Source organism: Hetaerina americana, unplaced genomic scaffold (assembly GCF_022747635.1).
Source record: "Hetaerina americana unplaced genomic scaffold, ioHetAmer1.1.p SCAF_5, whole genome shotgun sequence".
Lineage (NCBI taxonomy): Eukaryota > Metazoa > Arthropoda > Insecta > Odonata > Calopterygidae > Hetaerina > Hetaerina americana.
Window position 1 is genome coordinate 82,222,678 of NW_027287095.1, and position 17,729 is coordinate 82,240,406.

Below are 17,729 nucleotides of genomic sequence, written 5' to 3' on the forward strand. Positions count from 1 at the left end.
TCATCACCTGAGGAACTCCTCAACCTGGTATACCACCAGGTGGTCAACCATTGATAGACGCCTACGCGGCGCGCCCTTTTCCTTAACGGAACCATCACACGGCGGACATTTAACCTCCTATCACTACCATTCCCTCCCTTCCGGCCCGCTGACTGCTTACCGTAGGCAGCGCCCTCGGAGTACGGGTAGGGGCTGTAGATACGCTAGTACTCTCATCCGAAAGCGCCTGTTGCCTATTGGAGACGTGGATAGGAACTGCCTTCGCAGTGTCCAATCCACGCCGCAGCATTACCCTCCCTTTACTCTGAGAGACAACCCTCCAATCGTCCGATCTACGGAGGGGTGACACTCCATCATTGGGAGATGGGGCCCTGATCGCCGAGCCACTTTTAGCATTCGGGCGAATCCGTGCAGCCCTACTGGCGTGGTGAAAAACTGTTTGTTTACAAGGCAGTACTGTAAATTAAATTGCTCAAATCTGTCAAAATATTGTAATTGACTCTGAAGCGTGTACGCGGCTACGGAAAGGAAGAGAAGAGAAAAAGAAAGAAAGTACTCACCTATAACCAGTCAGAGGAGCGGGAAACAAAAAGCTACAAGCCACTAAAAATACTCACTAAGTTTATCACCAGACTATTCAAAAGTAGCAACAAACAACACAAAAACTAAATAAAAGAAACTATTTCACAAAATTTAAGCTAACACCACACTACACTTTACTAAGGAAGAACAAACCATTCCGTTTAAACTCATTCCGCTGATATAGTATTAGGCACAGAGAGTTGGCTGTGCAATGACATAAACGACCAAGAAATTTTCCCAATAGATTTCAAAGTTTACCGACACGATAGAGATACAAGACCCGGAGGCGGGGTTTTCTTGGCAGTTAAAAGTCATTTTGAAAGCAGGCAAGTTTCATTTGAAAATAATAACATAGAAAGTGTTTGGTGCACCTTAATACGGGCCAATCAACCCAACATAAATTTATGCTCTTTCTACAGACCTCCAGACTCAGATTTGAAAACACTTCACACCCTCAACGGCCAAATTTACAATTTTACACGTAAATATAATAACAGCATAAACATAATTGGTGGCGACTGTAATCTCCCTGGTATAGATTGGGACAACAATATCGTTAAATCTGGGACCCGCGATCGCGAATCTTGCAATTCCATGATAAAATTGGTTCAAAGAAACTCCCTCCATCAAGCAGTACGCATGCCCACCCGTGGAAAGAACATATTGGATCTATTTCTTACAAACACGCCTGAACGTATTATTAGTGTATCAACTGATGAGGGCTTGAGTGACCATAAAGCAATTAATGTCCACTTGGACATAGAAATAAAAAAGATTGTTAAACCAAAAAGAAAAATTTATAATTACCATAAAGCAGACTTTGAATCTTTTGCCAATCAATTAAACTCTTCACTACCCGAGTTCAAAACCCGCTTAAGTCATGTCAACGTGGAAGAAACTTGGACAGAATTTGTCAATATCATGCAAAAATGAATCGTAGATTTCATACCTATAAAATACGTTAAAGCAAATCGCGACCCCAGGTGGTACAATAAAGACGTTAGAAAAGCCCTTCGAAAGCAGAGAATGCTACACTCTAGGGTAAAGAGGGCAGGCGTGAACACATCATCCCCTGAGAATAAACAATTATGGGACACATATAGATCCTCTGAAATTGAAACCAAAACCCAATTACGTAGCGCCTTACTGGACTTTAAACGCAAAGTACTTTGCGAGCACTTGGACACTGACCCCAAAGCTTTCTGGTCATATGTTAGGGAAGTAAATGGGAGTAAACAAACCGTGGCTTGCTTAAGAGATTGTAGCAATATAATTCATACAGACAGCGAGGGTAAAGATAACATCCTAAATTCATTCTTCCAAAGCGTTTTCTCGAATGATGTTGCCACCGCATATCTCCAAGAAACAATACATACTCCACCCATGGAAAAAATAACAGTGGACCAACAAGGAATTCTAAAATTGCTTAACGAGATTAAACCCAGCAAATCCCCGGGTCCCGAAAATATACCAGCTAGGGTGATAAAACATTTAGCTCCAAACATTGCCCCGTACCTTGAATTTATATTTAAAAAATCCCTCACAGAGTGCAAAGTACCTAAGATTTGGAAAACCGCGCAAATAACGCCTATTTTTAAAGGTGGTGACAGGGAGGATCCCAGTAATTACAGACCTATATCTCTCACTTCTATCCGTTGCAAAATCTTAGAGCACATAATTGTCAGTTCAATAATGAGACACCTTGACAATATTAACTTTTTAAGTGACAATCAACACGGATTCAGGAAAACCCGCTCCTGCGAAACCCAATTAGGATTATTTACACATGATTTACTTTTATCTGGTGAGAGAGGTAGGCAAGTGGATGCCATCTTCTTAGATTTTCAAAAGGCATTTGATAAGGTAAACTCATTCATAAATTAAAGGTCGCGGGTATAAACAAGGGCGCCATAAGTTGGGTTAAAGATTTTCTTTCGGAGCGGGAACAGAGGGTAGTCCTTGATGGCGCTAGTTCCGACAGCGTTCCAGTCAAGTCGGGGGTACCTCAGGGAAGTGTGATCGAGCCGTTGCTTTTCTTGATTTTTGTTAACGATTTGAACCGCGAAGTGAAAAGTAAAATTAGGATGTTCGCGGATGACACGGTGTTATATCGGGAGATATCTGGGGATGAGGACCGTTTTATTCTAGAGCAGGATTTAGATTGCATTACTAAATGGTGTTCTAACTGGGGATTGACTCTAAATTATAATAAATGTTCAGTGGTAAATTTCTTTAAAAGATCAACGGGATTTGCTTACAAATTAGCTGGAGGTGACCTAGCAGTAGTTGATACGGTAAAATACCTAGTAGTCACATTCACAAAAGACTTAACTTGGGGGACTCACATACGTAAAGTCTGCGGTCAAGCATATAAAAAATTGGGATTCATTAGACGCATTGTCGGCAAAAGTGACTCGAAGGTGAAGGAACGTTGTTACCACGCTCTTGTAAGGCCTCATTTAGAATACGCATGCAGCGTGTGGGATCCGAGTGAAAAAGGTCTCATTCGGGAAATTGAGAAGGTTCAACGCCGGGCAGCCCGTTTTGTAAAAAATTCCTACGATAAAACGCAAAGCGTCACCGAAATGCTCATGGATTTGGGGTGGGAATCATTGGCTGAGAGACGATTCAATGCAAGATTGAAATTATTAAATAAATTTAGATCCACATGTTTCAGCGCCGAGGTCTCGCAAATTATTCGTACTCCTACATACATTAGTCGCTTGGAGCATGCATATAAAATTCGGGAAATAGATGCCAGAACTAGCCCACTCAAGGACTCCTTCTTCCCACGGATAATACGGGATAGCAACTGCAGGGTTATAGATAGCAAAAATTCCACTTGCCACCCTCAGCGTCTAAAAAATAATTAGTTGTATTTAAATGCATGCTCTTCCACTAACCTTATGTGTTTTGCTATAATAACCCATTCTTTCCGAATGACCTCATTCATGTTCTGTTCATCTGTTTTTAAGTTTCCCTTTCAATCCCTCGTCCCTCTCCGCGGGGGCAAATTCCTGCTACCTGCAACGTTGGGTCGCATTCCCTGCCTTTTAGAGACTCTTTGGGGTAGAGTGTTTCGTGGTGCATTTTCATGTGGTGTTTCAATTTCTTGCTTGTTGTGCCCTGGCTTCCGTGTTGTAGGATGGCTTTCGTGCTGCATCTTGGGGTGCAGTTTTTTAGTTGTTTTGCGGTATATGTGTTTGCATGAGTATTGGATGAAGGGATTTTTGCATGAGTGTGTGCGCTGCTGTGGGTGTAATTTTCCGTGTTGTTTTTTTGCATGTGGTATTTTTCCTTTTTACGGTTGGTGACCTAACACCCCCCGCCACACGCCCTTGCGGCGGCCTGCGGGGTATTATGTAGATGTAGATGCACAAGCCCAGCGGCACAGTAGTAACAGAAGGCACGCAGAAGGCTCAGGTACGGTCAAACCGGTTCTCGTTAGCCATTAAATCAATATGAATCTCACCAGACGTTAACTGAAAATAAGAGTGTTCGTCGGTTTTTTATTGGTAATAGGTTCATAATTGCTCCTTCGAAACCGCATTAAATTGGCAGCTACGTCTACGTTAAGTGCGAAAAAATCACTCAATTTCCGTCACGTATAAATTTGCTGTGATTTCACTCGTTGTGATTTGGAATATTTCCGATCAATTATCCACTCTCTCTTGGCCGTCACTGTGCACAAAATTATATATATATATATATATATATATATATATATATATATATATATATATATATATGCACTCAATTATATAGAAACAGATATACGGAAAAGGGATAGGAACACACATAAAGGACCAGCACAGGAGAGGTGGGGAAGGCCGAATCAAGCAAGTCACGAATGTAAAAATATAAAAAAATATAAATATTTTAAATAAAATATAGATATAAAATATTTTTACATTCGTGATCTGCTTGATTCCGCCTTCCCCACCCCTCCTGTGTTCGTCCTCTATGTGTGTTCCTATCCCTTCTCCTTATATCTAGTTCTATATAAATGAGTATTTGTTCGTTGTTTGGCGGGATCTCGTGTTTGAATGTGTGTGTGTGTATATATATATATATATATATATATATGAACTATTTGTTTCTCATTTATGGTTCATGCTCTACCAACCCCAACAAAACCCTTGAAGTAGCTTGGGGATATTGTTTAGTTTTTCGTGAAGAAACCTGAATGTACCCATCATACAATAATTTCGTTTTTCTCACAGTTTAGACGTTAATATTGTTCCAACATCCTTGCATCCCGCAAGTCGTTCACTTGACCTGTGGATTTTCAGATCTAAACCTTTACGGGATTTTTTCTTGAACACTAATTAGGTTAATAAGGCGGGGCCGTTTTCAATACTGAATAATCCGGCCGGAATCATGATGTGCAGCCTTAAGATGATTGTGATGGAATACCCACGTGTGTTTTTCGCCAGGAGTAATTTTATTCTGCGTGGGCAAATGAAAATTGATTTCTCAGTTAATTGGCTCAACAATTTCATTCCACGATAAAAATAAATTTCTTTCTCTCCCCACATCAAGCTGATAAAAACTATGAATATTAATCAGAATGTGCTGCAGAGGCATTTTTAGTGTCGCTGTGAAATTTTAGTGCTACCTTTATTTATTCATTAGATAAATAATTCAACATGAACAATGGTTTTAAAATATCATTACTCAGAAATTTTATTTCTTCCATCTCTCAGCCTGAATTCTTTTTTTAACCTTATGATTCTTATGAAATAACTATTTGCTCCTTGCTAAATATTTTAACAAGAATTTCACATGTTTCCTGACTTGCCTCATCTTGTCATTTCATTTCACATTTTTTATAAAGCACCAAATAGTTTTACGGTTATCAGGTCCAAATGAATGGATGATTCTCTCTCTAAAAATAGTATTGAAAGCAACCTGACATTCACCATTTGCTCGTTCTCGCCATCGGGGAAATATATTTCCCAGAATTTGGGAAGTTTTGAAGTAGAATAAAGTGTGGAGCTAGCCATAGCATGAGTAGTATAGGAGATCAAAAGAAATGTTTAATAGGCTTAATGCAATTTAATTTTGACTATAGGAATTCCCAAAGAAAGCATCCTCTCGAACGTTATTGTTATTGCAAATTCGTAGTATCGATAATGGGAACTCTCAATTAAATTGTGCTTTTCCATCCTAAGAGTTTCATTCATTTGATTCTTTTTTTTCATATTTGTGCTAACACCAAGGCAGGATTGCTGAATTTACTGAAGTTTGCATTATGCGCATTCACGTGGGTATTAAAAATTGCATTTTGTTCATAAAGAATGGAACTTTTTGTCGACTTATCACGTCCTCATTCATATTGTATGTATATTTATTTATTGTTTATGTATATTCAATTTTTTTCGGTTTCTTTCCTGACTTCATTACGTTGATTATGATATTTTCAATAATTAAATTTGCTTGGGAATTGAATTTTGTGGCTATAATTTAGGGGTTGATTATTTCCAGCCGCAGACCCAGGTCGCAATTGAAGCTCACTCCGCACATTGCATTCGAAGTGCCCGGCATTTGACGGGAGGAAAGGGAAGCATGGACCTAAGGTAGGGAGCGGGGTGCTGCAGCCTAAGGGGGACGAAGTAGGGCGATTACCTCTCGCGAGGGTGAAGGAAAGAGAAAGAAGGAATCAAGTAATTCGCGCTCGCACCTAGAGGAGTCGTAGTTCATTCCGTCGGTCTCTGCGTTCGCTACTTTTTGTGGTGATATCGACTGCGGGAAATTCCCTCGGCTAAATTTTCATTAGTCTCAAGCGCACTTTATTCTGTGGGGGAGACGGCCAGAGGGGCGTTGGTTTATAATAGCGTGGTTCCTGTTAATACGGTTTACTGAGGCGGAAGATGATTTGAATGGGGTAGGCAATATAAAATTTTGCCGCTGCATAGTAGTTTCCATCTCCTTTAAATTTCCTTCTTGTTTTAAATTAGAAAAAATATCTTTCACCCTATATGCAAGCATGTTCATTTTTTAGTGCAATGGATGAACAGGAATGGTCCTTTACATTCTGGAAATATTTGAAAAAGCGATTGAAATTTGGAAATCGCTTATTACTACTAATTTGGAGCATGCCCTATTACTCAACACCGAATGCGGTAACAAAAGCGTTCATTACTTTTTCGTCGCTATTCTCTGGGCCATCATACTTCTCTTATTTTTTAAAAATGTAAATAAACCAATAGGTTTTTCTCTTAGGGTATTCTTTATGAATTACTGGTTATTAACACTTATACTGTTGCATTAGTAAACCAATTTGGCACGTGAAAATCAAGTGATTTTGTGCATGAAATAAATTATGCAATATTTTTTTAATATTTAAAATAATTTTATGAAACAGAAATAATATTTAATTCGGAACCAAATAGAGAAAAAAATATATTTTGTTGGATTTAAAACAAATGCATTCGTTTGGACGTATTTCTGGACAAATATAAATCGTATCACAATAATTATAAATCTGTTGCTGGGACTCTTTCGTAATTCAGAATATGAGTATTTTATACAAAAATACGAGAAAGAAAACTTTATTTGCATGAATTTAATAGTGACGCTGTATTAATTATTTCCATCCCCACATTTTAGCTTTGAGCGAGATCACAAAGAGAAGTTGGGAGGTACACGAGGTGTGTTATAAAAAGTAACGGGAATTTTGTAATTTCGTGCATTATGATTTCAAAGGCATAGTGCACCATGAGTCCTTGCCACAAGATCAAACACCCAATAAAGAGTACTACTTACAAGTTCAACGCCGTTTGAGAGAAGCAATACGAAAAAACATTCGTATTTGTGGCGAAACAATTCATGCTTTTGCAACACCACGATAATTCACCGGCTCACACTGCTCACTGCTTTTTCGTGAATATTTGGCCAAAAAGAGCACTGTATTAATGTACCAGCCTCCATATTCTCCAAACATGGCCTCGTGTGACTTTATTCTGTTCCTGAAAATAAAGAGAATCTTAAAGGGCCGTTGTTTTACAGGCATAGATAAGTTTAAAAAGCCATCGCTGAGAGAGCTAAAGGCTATGTATCAATGTTCGAGTTTTATAAGTGTTTCGAGAATTGGAAAAGCTGCTGACATAAGGATAAAATATCTAATGAGGGACTGATTCGAAGGGAATAGCATTTTTATAGACGAATAATTAAAATACTTTCCATGTAACTCAAATTTCCGTTATTTATTGAATTCTCCTCTCACACTGCCGAGGAAGCTTTCAAAAGAAAATTTTTTCTCAAACACCATTTCCTCTTTGATCCCCAAAAAATGGAGTTTTTGACTACTAAACTATTGACATTAGTGGGTAAATTAGCCAATATTTAATTCTTTTTCGATTTCATAACAACATTTCTCTTGATTTCTGACCATGTAAACCTCCAACTCCATGGAGGCCATTGAGGAGGATTTTACGATGTGGTCCATCGTGTGCTGTTTACTATATCCCTAGGAAATATTATGGATGGATATGGATATTCATCACACCATACCATTATTTTCTCTCACCCAAAACCTTCCCCGTGTCAGTCGAAACTTTTTGTTTGCAAGTACGTTTATGGCGCACACAGTTGAAGTATTATTGTTTGCAATCGGAGTGGTGAAACATATTTTGGAGATTTCAGTGATTTAAATGTTTATTTGAAGTACGTGCCACCAAGTTGAGGATATGAGGCCCAGAATTTCCTTTAGTCCATGGGCAATGTGCCCATGTGCCTGTTCTTCATTGACGATCATCTCGGATAGCGTGTAGGCATCTCTAGGGTGGCTGATTGATCTAAATTGCATCTACGTCATAGTTGGTAGCGTTGGAGATAATTTTCGTAAAAATGGATCTCATCTCCGAAAACATTATCTGGAATATTCCGACTGAACGCAATTGTTCATCGTTTCCGGTAACGTTCATAGAAACTTCATTCAATTACGCTATTACCTACCATTATAAATTATATATAGAAATATAAATTGCAATTGAAGAATGACGTTCATATTCACATAACACGTTCACAAATAGCGAGCCAAGTCTAGAAATAGCAAATTTGTATAGCAAATTTTATATATAGAGAAGAAGTCGCGGTAGTCGAGAAGTAGAGCGTTGGACTTGGAAGGCCCGCGTTCGATTCCCGCGCAAGTTAGTCTGGGCACCTGCAGCTCCACCCAAGCTATGTGGTTTTTCGGGTACCAGGTCTTTCTGGGAAACCATAATCGGCACAGAGAAAGGAACTGGCCCCCCTACCTTGATGTGCGAATTTCACACGCCGTATAGGGCTTAGTACTGGGTGATCTCTACCATCACCTACCACATAGACCTTCGGGTTGATTACTGTATTTATGGTATATGCATAGATATTCTGCTACATGCTGTAAATATTTTTTATTGAGGTATATTGCCATAAAAAATAACTATATAGTATTTTTGAGATAGATTCCATCATAAACTCGTGGAAAAATAGGCGTTGTTCGTGGGTAGGCGAATATTTCTGACTGATTGTTTAGGAAATTACATTACAGTAATTTCAGGTTTTATTATAGATCCTCCAGTGTGGGCTTAAATTGAAATTTTAGCGCTTAAAGAGTTACGTAAATCGTAAAGCTAATGGTAGCATCAACGCTTAAAAATACGGAATGAAGGACACAGACTGCTCAATTCCACGCTAACAACCTATGTGACACGACCTACGTTCCGCTGCCGTGCAGCATCATCAGATGAATATACAGTAGGTTATAAGCTCTGTATTTGCATGACAATCCTAGGGGGAGGGTGTGGGAAGTGGGAGGGAATGGAAGGTTCAGATACAGGGAGAGGGGGTGGGGAGGAGTAGGCGATGGTGCGACCTGACTCGGGTCGTTGACAATGTTTGAAATATTTTAAACTAACGACATTCTTAGTTGGACATCCACTAGGGATGTAACCCACAGAAAAAAACACAGTATAATTTAAACTTTTCTGACGGATATTATAATTGCCTAAAATGCAGTATTTTTTGATGGAAACTTTTTTATTTTCGTTTGAAGGGTGGGGAAATTCTAGAAAATAACGAAGTGAGCATTAAGTACGTAATTTGAAAATTTTTTTCGGCGTTCTAAGCATCCTGTTTTAATGGCATTAAACAAGTAAATATTGACGGAAGGGAATTCCGGTGGTGAAAAATGATTTTTTATTACGTTTTGCTTTTCCACTTGCCGAAGCTATTGACTTTTCTTGCGTGTTACGTAACAAATGATTAGGTCACCACTAGTCATTGTGTGTGTACTCTTTTCATTCCTTTAATTCGGAAGTGGTAGACTAGTTTTAAAAAGACGACTTTGTTTACCCGCTCTCTAAACTTTCTAAAGAATATGAATTTTCTAAAAAATATGTTCATATTGACAGCAGTAAAACGTAAATTTATAATATTAAGGATACCAAATTCCATATTTGCCTGTTTTTTATCAGTGTACTTAACAACTTAATTATGTGTACAGGACAGAGGCCTGTATACAGAGGCATTGAATATCTGTTTATGATAGAGGTATTTCCCGCAGGATGACGCCGCATTCTACAAATAATTTTAAGTCAATGGTGTCAGTGTAAAGTTTTCTTGTCAAGAATCCCCAAGACTATGAAAGCTCTAAATACCTCACTAAGGTCTTTTGTGGGATAGCTTGATGAACAGGAATAATGGAAACTTAGTGATAGGAGTTTTTTGGCAGTGGATGGTAGGATCCCAGGCTCATTCATCGGTGATAAATTTAAAACTTTCCTCTAAATCTAACATGTTTAAGTTTACGGGGAGCCAGAACTTTCTGCTAAATCGCAAGTGGCAGAGAAAAGTTGCTAATACCCTATTATGTAAATATCTCGGATCAAAACCTTTCAGAAAAATCGAGCTATTCGGTATGGTCAAGGATTCGGAAAAATCAGCTTACTATTCGAGATGATTAATGAGGTGATAATGTTATTATGAAAAGTTTTCACCGGAACCTGGACCTCACGCTTTAAGCCTCTTTGGGAGATTGTAAGGAATATGGTCAGAAACATTGGTGGCGTGACACTTTGTCGCCTTAATGACCAAAGGAGCCGTGTTAACGTGTTGCTGGTAATTGGCAGTGGTTATATCATGTACGTAATTTTGAAAACGAATGAGGAACCGAAAGTAAAATAATGTGAAAAGATAATCAATAATAAAATATATACTCTAATTTGGGATGCAAAATATCGAAATGTGTTGACGTATCTAGACGCAGCAGTTATGGGATCACAAGAATCGTAATGAGGTAGGGGGTCGAGAAATGTTCATAGTTTTTCACAATTAGGATGACGCGAACATTAGAATTCGTATATTATGAATGACTACTGGGTGGACTCAGTTGCTCTCTTTGTAGATACTAATTGGCGTGGAACTCTACATAAACATCTACATAATGCCCCGCAAGCCACCGCAAGGGCGTGTGGCGGGGGGTGTTTGGTCACCACCGGTTGAAAGGAACAAACCACATGCAAAATCAACACTTACATGCAAAACTATACCCACAGTGACGTATAAATTCATGCAAAAATCCTATCATGTTGCACGTATGAAAATACACACACTATCATCTAACATGTAGTTGCACCTTAGGATGCAGTATGAAATTTATCAAATAGCGTGCGAGCTAGAATTTAACTTATAATAAGCGAAATTCCACTACCATTCATGCAAAACTACACCCACCACCGCTGTGGGTGTAGTTTTGCATTTGCGTGTTAATTTTGCGTGTAGTAGTGTTTCTATTTACGGGTGGTGACCTAACACCCCCCGCCAAACGCCTTTGCGGCGGCTTGCGGATAATGTTGTAGATGTAGATTTGCCATATAGACTTACAGCATACAATGAACTCCTTGATTGCCTCTCCTTAATGAACTTATAATAGCATATCAAACATAATTTATTCATTAATTCATTAAGTGCCTTTAGGATAAAACTTAACTTTATATAAATTCATCCTTATGACCAGAATAGCTATATTAGTTATCAATTAGAAAAATAGATCGTTTCAAGAGATCGGGTGCACAAGAGAAACTGGTCGACCTCTTTCAAGACACGTAATCACCAAATAACTATCATATTTGAAGGCAAAAAATGTCTCCTAAAGTTACGGAATCGGCTCTCGAATTCCTCTTTCCGACCATGAAATAACCCTTTCACGCCTTTCCCTTTTGGAAGCAGAGCAGCCGATGAGCGAAGTGCTCGTTTTTTTGCTCCTATCTCCGCCCCCTGCCCCTTCCCTTCGCCACGCCGCACTTTCCTGCCCCGAAGGCAGGAGGCAAAAACCCCACCATCGATGATGGCACCGACCGTATGACAACGCGTATCGTAATCGCCAGTGAGAGAGGGGCGGGGGGTAACAAGGAAAGGGCAAACAATGTGGAGGAAATTGCTCGTGCCGGGAGTGGTCTATGTATACCATTATTCTCTTTTCTTTCAGCGTTCGCAGTCAAGGAAGCGCGTAGTAAAAGGGTAAATTGAATCAGTGTTTTAAGAGTTATTCAATATTGGACGTCGTCAGTATGAGTCAATCACCAAAGCTTTGATGTTAAGGGACTCTCAGTTCAAAACTCCTCTCCTGCAATGTTAGCATTGATTCAATCTTCAAATCAATGTCGTATAAATTGGTTTCACGTAATTTTTCTACGGCTTCCCGAGGTTTTTGTCAATCCTGCCAAGTTTCTTTCGGCTGTAAAATCTATAAACAATAGGTTATAAAAATTTTACGTCTAAGACAACTACGAGTGTTGTCATTAATATGGTGGTAGGTAAATATAAAAAGGAATAAGCATGGGAATAATAAATTTTGCATTAATTAAAATAGGATCAAATGAAAAAGCAAAATTAAGTTCACACATAATATAATTGATTTCACAATACATATCCTCTGCATCTGAAAGCAAAAAAGTACTGATACTTGATTGATGTTTCAGGTTGATTAGAACTTCTAACAAAAATATTCTTGTATGTTGACAATAAAGGGAAGTTTTTACCTTCTGCAGTAGTTTATCCGTAAATCATTTCCCAACATTTGACATTAACCCTACGAATTAAAATTTTATCGGGATGTTTGAAATAAATATTCATTTTTTTATCGATTATTTGCTGAGTCAGTCCTTAGATGTCATTGTTTTTCCTCGTTACCAATGGGAATCACTCGACTTGAGCCCTCGCTCTGTCGGTTGCCAAATTTTAGGTGTTACCCAATGTAGAAAATATACATTCCATACAAACGTTTTTACACATTGACATGATTTCAGTTCTTATGATTATTTATTTATTTTCCATTAGTCCGAAAACAGCACTTCGGCCTTTACATCGGACTTCAAACAATGATATAACAATATTATAGCGATATAAGCATTACATACTTACGCTCAAGATTAGGCAAAATACGCGTAGAACAAAAATGAATCCGTTAGCTTTGAGATAAATTACTAGATAGAGTTATATTGATAGAAAAATGTTTTAATTTATACTATTCAAATGAACGTTTCATATGAGATTTAAAAATGAGATGAAGTTAGTGACCTCCAAAATGGCATTTCCGTGCTGGGAATTTGGACAACCTGATCAGGTTCACAATTAGGTTCAGTAAAATTTCATATCGAGCCAAATACATCGTTCCATAAATTACATTTTTATCGTTTCCTAGAAGAATAATGGTTATGAGCGACAATAGCGGGTTTCAAATTAAAATATTTGAATAATATATTTTTCCTAATCGAAACTTCGTATGCTCTTTCCCAGATTTCCGTCGCTATCAAGTCATATTTCTTGTAACTTTGAGGAGGATTGAGCTACTTAAAGCTAAGTGGAATGCAGGATATTGTTTACTCATTGACGGACTCTAAAAAATACCAGGAAAAGATCCTTTGCTTGTTTCTTTTTACAATAAATACTTTATTGCAACCCAGTGGCAACAAACTGAAATCGACCGCTGCCGATGGTGTACCGAATCACATTTGATTCAAGCCGTGAGTTAGCAATAATGAGGTGTTTATCGTGATATAATTTGGGCGTTATAATGAAATAATTAATACAATCGCTCCATCATCGTAACAATGACAGCGCTCTCGGTGTAAGCCAATACCGTGAGTAATTCATTAATCAGCCGCTTGGAAATTTTGAACTGAATCTGCGTGATATTGTTCCTTCGCGAATAACAAAATAAACGAATTAAGGGAAAAACTCGCAGCTAGCATACTGGGATTCAGTTTCGGAGTGGAAATGTTTTGCGTTGAATTTTGAAACTGAATGCGCGACCACGGTTCTATAGAGAGTAGCGTGAGAGACCGAAGCGGAGGAACAATAACACGGTAGGGCAATACATAGCATTTTGAAAGTAAGTTATATGCTCACTTTTATATGCACGCGTGTGTATGCGGTCAGCGAAAAAAGCTTTTCCGGCGTTGCGAAATCACGAAATAAGTATGGGAGTTTTGGAGACGAGAGGGGAGAGGTGAGGATGGGAATACGGAGATATAGAGAGAGCAAGGGAGAGTGAAGACGAAGAGGAATTTAATAAAAGGTTGAAGAAAGGGAGAAGGGTGGGAGAGAAAGAGAGATCGCAAGGTTGAGTGAAGTTGACTGGGAAGAAGTGAGTCTCGCAAGCGGATCATTTATTTTTGGGAAACAACCTATAGAATGGCCACGCCCCCGCCCTCCGGCCACACGCTCTTGCACCAGCTAGCGGGGTATTGTGTAGATGCAAAGGTTACACCTGCCTTATGGAGATGGTAGAGATCTACCAAGAAGATAGTTTGGGTACTGACCGGAAAGTCCTAATTTCATATCTGGAACAGTTTTTTTATTTTCTTGAAAATATAAATTTAGACGCTTCAGTGAAAGGAAATACACCCTTAAGAATGTAAATTTCGTACCCCATCCGGCTTACTAAGAGTTTATTTCTTTTATTTGCCTTAACAAATAAAACTATTATAGCATTGCAATGCCATCAGTGCAGCCTTTCTCATTTATTTTTAAATTATTAGATTCGTTTTCAATTTGTTGCGAATTTTATGAGGCGAATACTTGGGAACATCAATCCTCCATTTTGAAACCTTTCTATTTTCCTATTTATCTGGGTCATCAATTTTGGAAAGTCCATCAGTTGTATCTCCTCAAGGCAAGACGACAAAGAAATATTAGTCGGTTGCAAATTTCTACCTTTGATAATGACAAGTTACAGTGTACGTACAAGCACAAATCCAGCATTAAGCGTATTAAAATTCTCTCCAATCAGGAATTAGTTTATTTCGCCTAACTAGGGATATCCTAAACAATAACGTTGGTACTGAGATCTACATCTACATCTACATAATACCCCGCAAGCCGCCGCAAGGGCGTGTGGCGGGGGGTGTTAGGTCACCAACCGTAAAAAAGAAAAATACCACATGCAAAAAAACAACACGGAAAATTACACCCACAGCAGCGCACACACTCATGCAAAAATCCCTTCATCCAATACTCATGCAAACACACATACCGCAAAACAACTAAAAACTGCACCCCATGATGCAGCACGAAAGACATCCTACAACACGGAAGCCAGGACACAAGCCAGGAGATGCTCTTTTTGCGCCTCTAAAATCCTTAGGTTGGCTTACGCTTGTGTTATGAATTTATCTGTAATCGTTATGCGCTGCCAATTTTCAGCCCTATTCTGAAAGACGTGGAATATTTCAATGCACACTACCGTGGCCGTAGTCCATGCTAACCAATTAAAGGTTTCAATTTTCCTTTTGCTATTTTATTACATTTTTTTAATGGCTACTAAATTTTTCACTCAATTATAAACATTTAATTTATTATAAATAACTTAATGTTCCCACAGAATTGTAAGTGGAGGCTTGCATTCTTCTCGTAGTTTGGAGAAGCATAACGGCTGTTGAAAAATTCATTTTTGCATTTTTGTTTTATCCTTTGTTTAGCCGTTGCGTGTTGGAGTATTAACAAAAAAAGCTGCATGTATTTCTGTGTCAAGTGGGCCCCGCACGGGGGCTTTGTTTTCAATAATTGTAAACAATTCTGTAGAAAATTCTCAATATTGCACCAGCAAAACTTACCGATGTAATTATCCGCGGCTACCTCACAATTTACAACGCCGCGACTTAACCCACAAATGGCGAATGTGGAAATACTTCACAGGCAATAATGAAACATCTGTTTTTGCATTTACGTTTTTTCTGCATGCATACGTAAATACATTAGTAGTTTTTGCATCACTTGAGTTTGAACACTGCCAACTGATGTTTGTTTTAACCTAACCCAGGGTTCCCTAGAGTAGTCCTATAGTATGTAGCAGAGGGGATGCCAGAGGGAGGGAAAGAAATGCTGGGGTCGTAGAGCGAGGGAGGGTTGAAGGGACGGCGATGAGGGAGGGTATGGGACAGTGGGGTGGCGGAGGTCTCTCGGACGTGAGGAATGCGAAAGGGGAGGTCACCTGGGAGAAAGAGAAGGGTCCTCTCTCTCTTTGGAAGTTGAGAGGCGAAGACTCGAACACTATTTCCATGTAAATGAAGTTTTAAACCCCCATCTTCCCCATTCCTGCTCCCTCACCCCCTTCGGACTTATACCCACCCCCCTTTCTCCCCTCGTATTCCTCCCTTCTCGTCCCCACAGGCCTCCTTTGCACCCACCTCCCATCCGTTCCTCCCCCTCCTCTCCCACCCCAAATACACGTAAGCTTCTTAGGGCGCCTCCACGCGTTTCAACACCTCTTCCCACCTTCGTAATCCTTCAGGATTTCATCTCCTTGTCATATTTTCGTCTCCAACCCATCGCATCTACTTACGCCTTACGCGCACGTTCTAAATTTAAATAGTTGTCCCCCCGGTCATAGTGCATACCGTTGAACAGTTGACGGGGATTTTTTAAAAATCTTGACGCCGATTTCATAGCTTCGGAGAAAGTATTACTTATTGAACGTAAAGCAAGTGGAGGGACCCAAATTTTACGCTTTACGCATTTGTACACTCATGCTGGTACGGCGAATTTTCAACAAATGGCGTAGGTAATTAAAATAACGTTTTTATTGAAAACCTCAAAGTGGCTAGAGACTATATAGTTTAGGTGTATTTTCCCTGGATCCTACATTGATGGTTTTAGAGCTCACCACGAGCTAAAATATCATTTTTTTTAAATAATGGAGACTGTATGTAAACTACTTACAGTCAGATTAATAAGGATTCTTGTCCTTATATTAAATTATGAAGACTTAAATTACAAAATAAAGCTCTGAGGGAAGCGACATTGCAATGATACTTACCACAAAAAGGGAAGAGTATTATTTTTACTCATGTCGACTCTAATTCGACAACTTTACTCCCTACTGTCCTCTGTTTCGAATTAATTTTCAAGAGAAGTCAAAGATACATAAATAAAACGGTGCGGTAATGATTTAAATCGGTATTTATAAATCATATCATGCTGAGTCAATACTCAAGTAAAGATTTTTTTCTATGAGGATATAGGGTGTTGTAAATGGAATTTGTTTCCTAGATTTACGCTAGGATAAATGGGATTTATTCTCCAAATTATCTGAAATATCTTAGCTGACTATCCTTTCAATGGTTCTTGAGAATCTCATAATGAGTTTCAAAAAGCCTGCCGGCATTTTTTCATGAAGTTTTTCCACCCACTGTTTCAATAACTTTTTTTTAGTCTCTGGTTCTCCTAATGCAGGAAATGTATATTTCTCAACCCGTCGCAATTTGAATAATGCTCAATACGATTTGCATGCTCTGATGAGGGGCATTAAAAGGAATAATGTTGCTCAATATCTCATATTTCCGTGATATTTTTTCCAATTTCGCTTAATGTAGATAATTGTAATGTAGATGCAAATTGATGCATGAATTCCAAGAAACTGCGTGAGATAGCGCTGCAGTAATTTTGACGAAGTCGCCTGCTAAAATGCATTGCAATGCAACAATTTAAGAGTGTAAAAATCATATCCTGGTCAAGATGAATGATTTTTACTCTCTGAAATTGTTGCATTGATGCATTAGTACTATCTTGTTTAGTACTATGATTTTTTCCCAAAACCTATGACAACAACTTTAATGTTTAAAATCAAATCTTCAAGCAGCGGCCTCTTATTCCGTGATAAAATA